This window comes from Rhamphochromis longiceps, linkage group LG5, assembly GCF_057381845.1.
Source record: "Rhamphochromis longiceps isolate RC_006_pf linkage group LG5, R_longiceps_female_GT1.1, whole genome shotgun sequence".
NCBI lineage: Eukaryota > Metazoa > Chordata > Actinopteri > Cichliformes > Cichlidae > Rhamphochromis > Rhamphochromis longiceps.
The window spans coordinates 28235367-28249290 of record NC_140561.1 but is presented as its reverse complement, the minus strand read 5'-3'; the positions used below and the strand labels follow the sequence as shown (position 1 = coordinate 28249290).

At 38.6% G+C, this 13924-nt stretch overlaps 1 long non-coding RNA gene across 3 annotated transcripts in view; it reads left to right on the top strand.

Moving 5' to 3' along the window:
• Positions 1–13924, top strand: part of LOC146670251 (uncharacterized) — a 235532-nt gene that overhangs the window by 205703 nt on the left and 15905 nt on the right. The window lies entirely within an intron of this gene.

Below are 13924 nucleotides of genomic sequence, written 5' to 3'. Positions count from 1 at the left end.
GTGATGGAGCTACATCCATCTTTCATACCATCTGTGGTGCATTTTCTCAGATTGTCCTCTGAAACAAGCTGTTTTACCTCCCTCTCCCTTTAATCTGGCTTTCAACTAATTGGCTGTCAAAGACATCATACAGGGAGATGAGCAGAACTAAATATCTGAAACCGAGTCCTTAGAGCTGAAGCCTGAACTTTTGGTGGGTAGGCTTTGCTTGTACATAGACTGGCCTCCTTATTTATTTTTGGCCTTTATACATTAATTTGTTTTGTTTTATTTGGGTTTTTTTTTTTAACATTTTTTTCTTAATTATAACATTTTGACCCCAAAGTAAGGCAAAAGCCTGGAAGATGCTCAAGACACACAGTGCTAAAGCACTAAATTACTACTCCTGAGATTTGAGCATCTTATATTTGGCTTGCCTTTATCATAGCAGAGCTGGGATTTGTGACTTTAATTGTCCTGCTGAATTATTATTTTTCCATCTTTACATAATAAAGTATTAAATACTTTCCTTCTTATTTCTTAATCGGCAGTAGTTACATCAGCCACTAGATGGCGACTATATACTTCAACCAGTCCACTTGTTTCAACTGTCCACACACACACACACACACACACACACACACACACACACACACACACACACAGAGCGATGGAGCATCTGAATGAAATTACAGCTTGCTTGAGTAACTTCCTGTGTGTGTGAGAGTGTGTCAGAGCCACGCAAGGCTGAGCAGTTCAGTGTTACAGTCCACAGACAGTAGTTGGATACTGGAAATATAACTGTGTCTGGGTCATAGTGCTCTGTGAGTGATGTGAACTCAGTCGCATGTACCTAATGAGCCCCAGAGGAAACAAAAGTGCATATTCAAGTTCATAAAGCCCTGCCTCAGCTGTTGGGTCGTGACTTTATGTGGGGTCATTTCCCATCCAGATGTGGTTGTAAGAGATTTCTACCCATGACTGTGTTTTTGGTGAAGATCTGTGAACATTTAAAGCAGTTTCTTAATTAACTCAACTGTTTTTAATGAACTGATGATCTTATTTTAAATTGCAGAGTTTTTAAAATTATTTTTTTCAAGTTTTCTATGACAAACACAACACTGCAGCCTTAAAAGACTTGCTTAGTGCTTAACAGTTTGAAGTATTATGTGTTTAATAGTATTTTTAGGGCCAACTTGATCCAGACAGCCGAGAGCTGTATACTTAGAACAATATGGTCCCCCGCGACCGTGAATCGGATAATCAGAAGAGAATGGATGGAGGATGTTATCTTACAATATTTACTATTCTGGCTTACCTGCTTTCTGTCTTGGGCGGTCGAGACATCAACCTGAGGCCATCTTTGGGTTTAAATTGAGGGACGATGTGACACCTGAAAGGTCTTAGGTTTAAGGCGTTGTTGTTTGTGTTTTCAGGCTGAATTGTCCTGATCTCTGCTCCCTGGATTATACTGAAAAGTAGCTGTTTGTTTCACTGATGTCTGCCTGGACTTCGCATGTGTTATTGGTGCCCTTGTAATGTAGTATCTGCATGTGTCAGAATAAATTAATGAATTAGAGGGCGCATTTGAGCCCAACATTTGCCCTGATGGTTAAACTGACATCACATTATGCCCAAGTGGATCCTCTCAGACTTTTGGGCGTGGAAAGTCCTACACTGGTGTAAAAAAATGCTTGAAATGAGCACAACCTTTTAACACTGCATTAAGTGCTGCTGTCAAGTCAGACTGGTTTCTGAAGAGGGTTCAGAGGTCAGGTTTGACTACAGCTCCTGGTGCAGTTGCGAAATGTCAGCAGCTTAAGAGCACTTACAGCTGGTGGCACCGTGGATGTAAAATCAAGATAAGTTTAGGGATTGTTTTCAGGCTTTGATGTATTATGTTAGGTTGAGTTTATGGCTGGCCTGGGGTTCAGCTTGTTTTTATAGTGGGTGATTTGTGGGTTTTGGCTGTGGGTCAGGTAGTAGAGCAGGTTGTCTGCTAATCTGTGTGTAATTCTGTGAATGAGATTTTTAGTAAAAAGGTGATATTTAAGTGCCAGGTTATTTACCACTGGTCAGATGTTGTCAGATGACCCGCAGTCATAATTTTTTTTTATTGAAAAGATTAACCTTTGGTCACTTTTTGTTGTGCTTTAACACTGTGATGGCCCATTGCATCTGTGATTTACTTTAAGTCATCTGAACTCTTCATAAAATAATCCCCTCTATCCGATGATGAAACATTTCTATCCTGGCAGGAGTGGTCTCTTCCATGAATTCAAAAGCCCGATCCACCAGACACAAGGGATTACTAAATTGTTCGAGTAGGCGTGCCCTATTTAAGCATCCAGACCAGCATCATCAAAACACCAAATGCGGGAATATCTTTGAAAAAGTGGGCTCCGTCCCTACAGCAGAGATTCAGACTTTTGGAGAATGCTCCTTTGGCAGGTTGTTTTTATTAGTCCTTTATTTATCCAGGTACAAAATCTCATTGAGATTAAAAATCTCATTTCATCTCAAGTCCTGCATCCACATGTGGCTCTGAATCACTTTGTCAGTAACTTTCAGAATAATCCTGCCAGCTCAGAGATAATCTAAGACAATCACATGACCTCTTAAAATATGTATTAATGTAGCTGTTTATTTTTGCAATTTCCCCCCAAAAAACAAACAAACAAAAAATTTACCATGTGTGCATGGTATTGCCATTTTTTTCAGTGCAGTTGAAGGGTTGAGCTCGGCCGTTTTCACACTGCAACTCCTCATCTGCATCTCATCTGCAATTTGAGTTGAAATGACAGATCTGGCATATATCCTACATCTGTCTGGATCTCATGAGGAAAGAGTGAAATTTTCATACACTCTAATGTGTTGGGTAATGTTATGAGTTTCCTGCAAACTCATTTATGTCCCAATACTGAAATTAAACAGGCCAAATAAGCTGTTATGATACTGTAGAAACGTTTGTATTCATCTGTGCACTTTTTCACATACTTTTTCAGTGTGGATGAAGTCACTTGAGGTCTCCACTTGCTGGCAGTAAGTGCTATAACAGCATTTCCACTGAGGGAACAAACTAACTCTTACCCAACTCGTCTTTCTTGCTCGTGTGTGATTTATTATTTGTGAAGTCTGAGAACAGATTACAACAAATCTTAATTAAACACCTACGCGCGCAGTACCTCATACGGTGTCCCACCCTTCAGCACACACCCTTCTGTGGCTGTGAATTCACATGCTGTAAACCCCTCGCACACACACACACACTCGCACAAGCACACAGACACATTTTATGATAACCTTAAATTATCATTATCGACTTTTGCTCATCTTCACACACAGAGACAAAAGGTCAGACAGAGTTTGCGTGTGTTTAGGGTATTTTGTGGCTTTGGAAATGCCAGATGTGTGCTGCGCTCAAACTGTAGAGGCTGGAACTGATTAAAAATTGAAACCTTTTCTGCTAGTTTTCTGTCTGTGGGATTAAGCAGCAAAGATGAGAAAAAGAAGAAATCTAACTTTAACCCTGTAAAGCCTGAACCATAATGTACCCCTTCTCTCACACTGTAGTTGCTGGAAAAAGCTCCAGCCCCCTCATGACCCTGGATAGATGGATGGATGCATGGAGGTTTTATTTACATATTTTTTGCTAAAACTGGCTGTTTTGTGTATTGCATAACAATATATTGTGCAATTTATTCAGGTTTTTTAATGGAAAATTATAATGTACAGGTCTAGAAACCACATGTATAAAATATGACACACTTGACATTGCAGGGTTAAGATATTTCAAGCAGCATGGCCTTATTGTGGTATTGGAAACAAACAAAGAAAGAAAGAAAGCAGCTTTAGCCTGCCTACAGCTGCTGTGCATCTGCAAGATGCTTTGCAACCCACTTCTACCCCAGCTCACCCTTTCATTATACCTAATTAAAGTATGATCTGTTGTCAGTGAGGCCTGATTGGCACTTCCTGCTGCCTTCACCACTTCCAGCTTCCCACATATAAACATACAATGACAAGGAGCTCCCAGGCCAGAGCCATGCCATGTATGCCCATGTTACGAACCTGCATTGTATGTCTTTGTTTTGTGCAATCAAGCTCAGGAGTGACTGGTTCCAGCTGGAGGACCCGCCCATTAAATGGAGGCTGGAGCGCTGCGGCGAGAGAGGTTCTTGTGTTTCTCCCAACGTCCAAGCAGTACACCTGTGGCAGCCGCTGGCTGCGGTCACTTGGTGACAGTTGAGGAAGTGGAGTGGGTAGGAATGAGCTGCCGTTTCTTTTAATCACCCGTTTTCTCCTGTTTTTGAGTAAGTTAAGGAGGTCATACTGTCTTTATTCAGTTATTATTTAATCAGTTTAGCTTTGTTTTGTTTATTATTTTGGTGTTGCCCGTTTCCCCCTTCCTATGTGTGTCCCGTTTTACTTCTCTTTGTGTTTCCTGCTTTATTTTGAAAGTCTTGTGTTTCCATGTTCAGTGTGTTTAGTTTTGCTTCCCCTCTGGCATCATGTTGATTTTTATCAGCTGTGTTTCCCCAGGTGTTTCCATTTCCCTCTTTACCTCTCTCTTGTGTCTACTTTTGGGTCCACACAGCAAACACACCAGCCCACCAGGTAACATTTTCATTTCCTTTAGCCCTCGGATTATTGAAAACACCTCAGATACGATTCAGGAAAAATTTCCCAGATCTGGAATTGTACAGAATGTTTTGTAACAGTCAAGGGAGTAAAGAATAGAAACAAAGAAATTGGTTGAAACAGAGTCTGATTGTTTTGTTTAAAAAAGAAAAGAAAAAAAAGGAAAAAAAGGAAAACTGTTCTCAGTCGCTGTTATTCTAGAAATGATCTCATTACTTCACTTCCATTAAACTATTATGTCTCCCACCCTGTGTGGAATGAAAAGGAATAGTTTTCTCTTTTTTCTGCCTTCCCATTTCCCATCCTTGCAGCTTCCAGAAAACTGACGCATGCACTGGAACGACTTTATAAACAAATGAGATAAGATTAAATGTTACTGTAGAACATCTCCCACTTCTGCTCTCGCTTACCCTTAGATTTTCTTCTTCCTCCCTCTTCGGGGAGGTTTGCCTGTGATCTTTAGACTGTGATTATCAAGTTTGACTGCATCAGTGATAAAGTGGACAAAATTCCTGGAATAGTTTGTGTGCTGTGGTCACTATACTTCAACACTTCCATGTACATGTAGTGCTTTTTATAAGCTATTACAAGAACACATTTCCAGTAAAATCTGGAAAAGTGGAGTGTGGCTCATATTGTACTGTGACAAAAAAAAGAGATTTTGTCCTGCTTTATTTGGCGTAGTGCTGCAGGTTTCTTTCTCAAAACACCTTCACCACTTTCTCCAATTCACCTCCAGGTAAAGCTGTTTCCTCATGTTGTGAAATGGGGGTGTGACAGGTAGGTAGATATGATGCAGACTGCACTACCTTCTTAATCCAGATTCATTTTGGTTCACGAACATTTGCACAGTGCAGCGCACATATTTCCTGATTGTGACAGTAGTTTTAAATATTTTTTTTGTGCTGGGTAATGTATGGATAGCTCATTTTACTGGGATCAAGGAAATAAAATAAATTACAAAATGCTAAACAAACTGTTCAAGTGCTGTACTATCTTATATAATATGCAATCTCCTTCTTGTTTGAGCTAAACACTAAAAAATACATCTGATTTTAATCATTTTCATAGGTATTTGGTCATAAAAGCTAATAAATTTTAATTTTGACCCAATGATGGCATTAAAGGAATCACAATAGTTTCCAGAATTCAATCTCTGGGCAACAAGCTTCAGTGAAATCAATAGCAACCTTTATTGCTATTAGAAGAATAAAGTTTTCCGTCACAGTTAGGGTTAGGCATCAAAATACTTGATTTGATTCAGAAAAATTATCTTGGTTTGAGTTTGAATGGACACATTCAGCACTATTAAAAATCTCTTAAGTCTGACAGGCAGAAAGCCCTGAGAGCAAAGTCCTCCCATGTGCCAGTTCAGCTGGTAATTGTAGGTTATGAAAAGCCAAACATGCCAAACGTGGTGTAGAGCTGTTAAATTGGTACAATTCCTTATGGTTATATTTTTGTTACTACGGTACAGCTTGTACTCTTAGATTAAATACAACAGCAGGGCTGTAAGGGTCTTTTTTTTTCCTTGTGTCTGTGTTTTAGTATAAAGCTTTGAATGACATAAAACCATCAAAACTGATGAACACCAGTGATTCTTTGAGGTTTAAAAGCACATCAAGTCCATACTTTCTCTCTTTGTCAGCTGTGTGTGTGTTTGTGTGTTTCCACATACTCATCCACCGACTTCCTGTCTCTGGATTGTGATGCCATCAGAGCGAACCGCTGAACTATCAGCTGGGATCTACTAGCTTCGGATGTTAGCTTTGGGATTTGGGATGCGCGCGCGCGCACACTCTCACACACACACACACACACACACACACACACAGGAAAAACCTCTCACAGTGGTTTGTTGGTAGAAAAATGAAAGGCGTAGTCAGTAGTTCTGGGGACCAGATGTCCTGTCTGGAAACCAGGAATGAAAATGGACAGAGCAGAGCTCAGTTTGTTACACAGAAAAGAAAAATCTGATGAATTACAAATAATCTATAACAGGTGGGATTATCTCTTATTACACAATTGCCAAGTTACTACACATTCAATATAAACCGCATCTACTTGCTTCAGCAGGTGGTGAATTCCCTCAGCGCAAAGCACTGATTTGGTGATTCACAAGTGTCTAGACATTAAGGCTAAAACTGAGCTGCAAATTGAATATTTCTTAGCATGTCTAGGATACACCTAACAATTTAAATACAGTCATTTAATGTTGTTGAACAACAGTCAGAGCATTTAACAGACAATTTAAAAAAAAACCTCCTTTCAGGCAATTCAGCCAGGTTTACACTGGGTGTTTGAAAACTATTGTAGAACACAACAAGCTTTAAGTTTGGCTTTCTATTAACTTCCCAGAATACAAAAAGCACTGGTACTGTTACAGCATTGTTGTTCACTGAAATAAAACTACCTGCTGATGTCCTAAATGTGCTAAATGAAGCTAAAAAGGCACTGGAGGTGTGACCAGAAAATTACCCCAAAACATCACCACAGTGCAACGCCCATCACTGTAAACTGTGCACCACAGTAAAACTGTCCAGTTTTACCTGCATTTACTTTTCTGTATAACCTGGACAATATAAACATCTTCTATTTTTTGTGAGATGCATAACCAGATAACTTACAAGTACTAACACGTCATACAGATGTACGTTTTAAAATAAAAATGTAATAAAAACTGTAGTTTTATGTTTTACAGCATCTGTACCTTTTTTTTTTTTGTTTTTTTTTTTTGTTATATTAGTTGTTATATTTGGTATATTTGGTATTTGTTTTATTTGGCTGAACCATTAACTGCCTGTGTGGCATCAGCTATGAGGACTGCCAGGCTGGAGCCCATGAAAATGTATTTTTCTTGACAGCAGGCTGTTTTGCATTAAAATACCTATTGGACCTAATTATTTATTAACTAAAGGTGGAACATTCTCTGGATTATTCCAGCCCTGTTAGTTACTCTCATTTATGCTTGCTATTAAAAGATGTGATCCTCAATAAGGATGTGAGTCTGTATTTTAGTGTAATCTGGCATGAATCTTTCCTTCTGTTTACACTAAATGTAGATGCAAGATTGCAATGTCAAAAGTAACTTCCAAGTACAAAGCAATGGTGTTGCATAGTGAACTTACTTCTGTGGTCCTCTGGATTGTCATAATGTGGTCTCCTGTAATTTGGCTCATTAGCTCAACAACATGAGATATGAATGAATAGTTGTAGATTAGGAGGCAGAGCCTTCATCTTTGACTCCTCTCTTCTGTGGAACCTTTAGGCTTAAAACTTTCCTTTTAGATGAAGCAAATAGTTTGGGCTGGATCAGCTGATGCTGAACCTTGCGCTAAAATAGGCCAGACTGGAAGCTTCCAGTGATGCATTTTTTACTTGTGTTTAGAAACCATTTTGCATTTAATTATTATTAGTTACTATTAATCTCTGGCTCTCTCCCACAGTGTGTCTTGGCTGCCCCTCCCTGATGTTGGTTCTGCTGAAGGTTTTTTTTCTGTTAAAAGGGAGTTTTCCATTATATTGTCACCAAGTACTTGCTAACAGAGGGTCGTCTGATTGTTGGGGTTTTATTGTTTAGCTTTCTTTCATTTTTCACTGGCTATTTGTTTGTTTTAGTGAATAAGAAACAAAATTATTGTACACAAACTTCCCCTTTCCTGAAAGTTCAGGAAAGTCCTCTTGCCAGTGTTCATAAAAGACAATGTTCTAGATAAAAAAACACGATATGCATCTAACGCAGCCAAACAAAGGGTGCAACGGGTAATTGGTGTGAACGTTAGATGGACAGGAGGACCTTTCCTCCTTTGGGTATCCTGTCATTTTTGTCCAGTCTCAACAGCAATCACACAGGGTAACAGGCGACAAAGTGGACCAAAGGGATTTTGGACAAGATGACTGATGAACTTCCTTTACCGATTTCCTCTGCCAGCTAGATGCAGACAGTTTTAAAAATGACCATACTTCCCTTGATGAACAGACAGCTTCATTGACTCATGGTTGTCGTACGAAGCTGGTTCATTTCTCCCCACAACGAAAAGGAAAATATCAAACATGCACCAAATAGCACCAAAAAAAAAAGCTGACCATCATTTTATTCTTAATTTTTCAGGCATTACTGTGCCTCTGATCTGTAATGACTCACGCTGAGGTTGTTCTGGGCTTTTCAGCTTATGGAAAAAAAACATCCTGATTTCCAACATTCCTGTGGGTAGTTAAAAAAGTCATTACTTTAACATGAGTAAATACCAAATAAATGTTCAGTGTTATAGATTTTCAAACTGTTTATAGCATGTCACTTTTCACATTGTTGATTTTTATAAACTACTATGGTATATGAATTTGGTTATTGGTCAACTAGGTATTGATAAAGAATTAAGTGCAGGAAAGTGTGTAAGTTAACATGTTGACTCATATGAATAACTCACCCCAATCCCACTATACAGTAATGAAAATGTCATGATATTGTTAAATAAAATTTAAAAAATTGATCATTTCCTGATTTCTGCTTTCTAAGCATTGCTTAAGACAAAGATGCTACATGGTGATATTAAAAGAGCACCAGTCAAATATCCAGTGGGGCCAAACAATCTATAAAATGTGCTGTAAATATAAAACGTGCTGTTCATTTCTACAACATATCTACAAATCCCTTCTGTACCATTGTATAGACTATCATTTATGTACTGTGCTTTCATTTTAGTACTATATCCTGACCACCGTAATAGTATGCATCTGTGCACCTTCCCTTCCCTGAATTAACAGTGTTTCTCCTGTGAGTTGTATAAGTGGATATTTGGTTTAAGACAAGTTAAACATTATATCTGTTTCTATAGTTTGTGAAGTTATTATAACATAGTGCTTATTCTGCAACACTTGGTTCAAGATGATGGCATACCAATGCTTAGACTTAGACAAAGCAAAATGAAGTCATTGCATTTGCTCCCAAAATCTCAGAAATATACTTTAATAGGCATTGAACTGGCCTCCAGCACCATTGTGAGGAACCTTGGAGTCAGTGTGTTGATCAGGATACGTCCTTTAACTCACACATTAAACAGTTATCTTAGATTTAGTCTTCGATGTATTGTTAAAATAATTAGTATGTCGTTACTGACAAATGATACTGTCTACAGTACTCAAAGGAGCTTGCAAAGAAAAGCGTCTGGACTTAAAGAAGTCCAGACGTTAGAACCTTAGAACTGAAGAGGCTTCTTCAGTTCTAAGGTCAAATTTGACCTTAGAACTGAAGAAGCTTCTCGGATGAGAGGTGAAACGTCTTCATGTAACTTAAAGAAGTCCAGACGGTTTTCTTTGCAAGCTCCTTTGACTACGATGACCTGGATGACTGAGAACCTTCACAGACATATGTCTACAGTACTGTCATTTTTTGTTGTTCTCTTTGGAAAACCTTCAGTAGATCCAAAAAACAGAGAGCACTAACAAGAACCAGAAAGACATGAACATTTCCCCTTTATTAACTGCTCCTCAGTGGCTCCCTGTCAAATCCAGAATTGAGCTGAAAATCATTTTCCATACATATAGTTCTGGTTTCTATAAGCACAATGGGAGATGGAGCTTTTAGTTTTCAGGCCCGTCTCCTGTTAAACCAGCTCCTATTCTGAGTTTGAGTTCCTGTTGTCAAAACTGTCACATCCATAATCAGATATGTGCTCTGACTGCAGGTCTTCCCATGAAGCCCTTAACACTTCTTCTCAATTCCCTCTTTGTCTCACCCCATGCATTTACCCAAGACTTTTTGCGTGCACCTCTTATTTCTGCTCTCGTAGTTTGGATTTTGACTTGGATGTTGTTCATAGTCTTTCAAGCTCCAACCAGTCACAACAGATGGCTGCCTCTGTCTGAGCCTGGGTATGCTGGTGATCTCTTCCTGTTTAAAAGGAGTTTTTTCTCCCCACCTTTGCCAGGTTTTTGCTCATAGAGGATCATGTAGTCAGTAGGGTTCTGATACTAATATTGTGTGGTATAAACTTACAATATAACACATTTGCAGTGACTGCTGTTGAGAACTGGTGTTATTTAATTAAAACCAAAGTATTATTATTTTTTGCTGGTTTGCTTAATTCTCTGATGAGAAAAAAAAACCCAAGTGAAACATATCTCAGACTGCTTTGTCTGAGTTTCACTTCATGATATCCTAACAAGCTGTTTTATATTTAAACTTGAGGAATTAGGAGTCAGTCCTGACTCTTAATATCCCTCTTTTTCATTTTATTTATTTTTTTTCTTTTGTTAAGGAGGAACTGAAGGCAACAGACAGCTGTCTAATGAGTCAGTCTACCATCAACTATTCTGAGGAGGAACTTCGGGTTTTTCCAAAACATACATGTTTCAAACAATAATAATCATAATTACGAAGTTCTACATTCAGTGTTCTTTAAATAGCATGGATTCAGTCTGCACATGTCTGGCTGGCTGTGGTCAGACTGCTGACAAAACTGTTATTGTTAAATCAGTTACACACCCTCTGTTACACACTGGGATGTTTCCAGGTCACATTTCAGCTTTTTGAGAAATATTAGTGTAAGCAGCCAAAACAGAGTTTTGTACTTCGAAACAGGATTAGGGGCTTGGAGGGGTTACTTCAGGTTTAACACTGGGTTTTCTCACTTAACAAATGGATTTGGTGCTTACCAGAGTAGACTGTACACTACAAGGGCAACTTCTGCTGCAAAACTAACCTGCTCCAGAGTAGGTGATGTACAGGATGTGTGAGATTCATTTTGTAATTGAGAAATTAAATCAACTTTTAAATGTAAGACTTTCTGATAGGTCAGAAGGAGACTGAGAGGTGACAATCAGTGATGTCAACTGGCAGCAAAATAATTAAGAGGACTAGCATGAGGATAAGTGTTTCAAAAGGAAATACATTTCTCTGGTAATACTTTAAACATGAAATATTCACACTTTCACATTTGTGTGAAACAACACAAATAATAAGCGGGTAATACTTGAAAAACCCAAGGTCAGCATACTGTCTTACTGTAGAGAGTCTTCAGCCTCCACTAAATCCTCCTGTGGATCCTGTGGTGTTGAGAAGTGTTAGGAGAGAGAAAAGGCAGAAAATGTTGGACACACCTGTGTAGGCACCTGTAAATGCATTATCTCATAATGCATTTACAGGGTTTTTTTATTGTTCAACTTAAATTATGGAAATTATTAGTTGTTGTTGTTGTTGTTAAACAAAACGTGATGAGTAGAGGTGGGCAGATCAATCCAAATATCGATTGTATCGATACCAACACTGGTATCAGTATCGGATCAATACTACCGCAAGTGAATCGATACTTTGTTTCTATCCTCAAAGTCCAGTATGTATCCCACTGTCCATCATTCTCTTTTGCAATTCCACGATGACAGGTCGCCAGTCTGTGGCAGGTCTAACACAGAGAGACAGCCAGTCAGTTTCACTCACATTCACATCTACAGACAATTTCGAATCCCCAATTAACCTAACCCCACTGTATCCCACTGAACTGTGTTAAATACATTTTTATCTTTTTTTTTAAAATGAAGAAATATCATCACGTTAATTCTTTATAGCCTATGGCAGATTTAAATGACAGAATACATCAAGACAGACTCCTCTCCTCTACACAAGCTCCCTTAGGTTAAAAGTATCGGTATCGGTATCGGCAATACTGTTCTTAATTTACTTGGTATCAGATCTATACCAAAATTTGCAGCATCTCCCAGCACTAGTGACAAGTGTCATTAGTGACTATGAATTTGTGCAATCATTATATTCTACTATAGTAATACATGGTCAGTATGATAGCACACATTCAGAGTTGGTTGCGTATTTTAAACTTACATGGTTTCAGTCTCATTTGAGTCCATCTCCCGTCTGCTTTGGCCATCAGCTGACCTGTGACATAATACAGAGGCTAACATTCAACAGAAAAGCCCAAAAACATTCTTTTATAGACTTTTTCAGATATTCTCTCTGACTCTATATTTATAGCCATATATCACAAAAAAATAGCTATTTCTCTGATTTTTGTTAATTTAGTCATTTTATCATACTAGCTAACACTCAGAGTGGATAACATTGCTTAAACAGGCCAGACAACTACTAATATTAAGCTAATATTCCATTCAGTCAACCCAGCAAAAAGTCAGATTTTGAGGCCCTTTCTTGTAATTTCACAATTTTGGATGAAATGACATTAGGATAAAACACTTTACAATTAATTAGTTGTTCTTTGTTAATACTTTGGGTTTGTTATACTAACGTGGCATCAGTAAACATGTCCAAAATCAAGCGTGTGCTGATAGCATACAGCATACAGTCTTATGGCAACTCTAAAGCCATGTTAGGCCTTAAATAGTAATATAATTCAACAGGACATCCCTAGCTCTACACTTTTATAGCTGACATTTTGCTATCTTTCCAGTCCTACTGACCACAGTGTCTAAAGCTCACCAACTTTAATCCAGTATTATTCATTTGCACTGTGAAACCTCTTTGGATTTTCTGCGCAAACGTGCACTGGGAAAGAGCATGCACTGGGAGACCACAAGTTGATTTATTGAGTTGATAAGGTAATGTAAGAAAAACCAAATAAGGAAATGATATCCTGGCTATACTGAGCTTCCCTCACAGCACAGGCACCAAGACAAGTGGGATATGAAATTACCACTTGTCTTGAAGGTGGGGGTGTAGGTTTCCTGTTGGTGCTACTTCAAAGTGATGAGCACAGCTCTAAAGTACTCAGTAAATGACGTATTGTACTCCTAGGACAATCATCTTTTCATTACAACATTCTGTTATGAATTGCACCTGAAACCGTATTGTGCGCCACTTTATATCATGCACCGTCTTCCCAAAATTGTTAAAATGCTAATGCATCAGGGTCCCTCCCTGTTTTTCCGACATTCCCTGCCTTTCTGGATTCCCTCAGTCCGCCCACCTCCTCCAAACAGGAGGTGAATCAGTTAATGTGATTCACCACACCTGATCTCCATTACCTCATCACAATCCTCACTGGTTTATTTGTTTTTGTTTTTTACATTTCCAAACACGTGTTTGTTAAAAACACTCCACTGCATCTGGACTGCATTTGTGGATGGATTTGTGTCTTTTGTCTTTGTTCAGCTGACTGAAATGAATCACCAGTGAGCTTCCCTCAATGGTGACTTATAAAGGACCATGTTCATCTGTGAGTCACTGTGCTTTATTTACTCATTAAAAGCCTATTTAAAAAGTCAGTATGAGAGCAATTACCTTTGTGCACATTGTATAGGCTAATCCATTACAATGAGACACAACAGCTACAGAGCT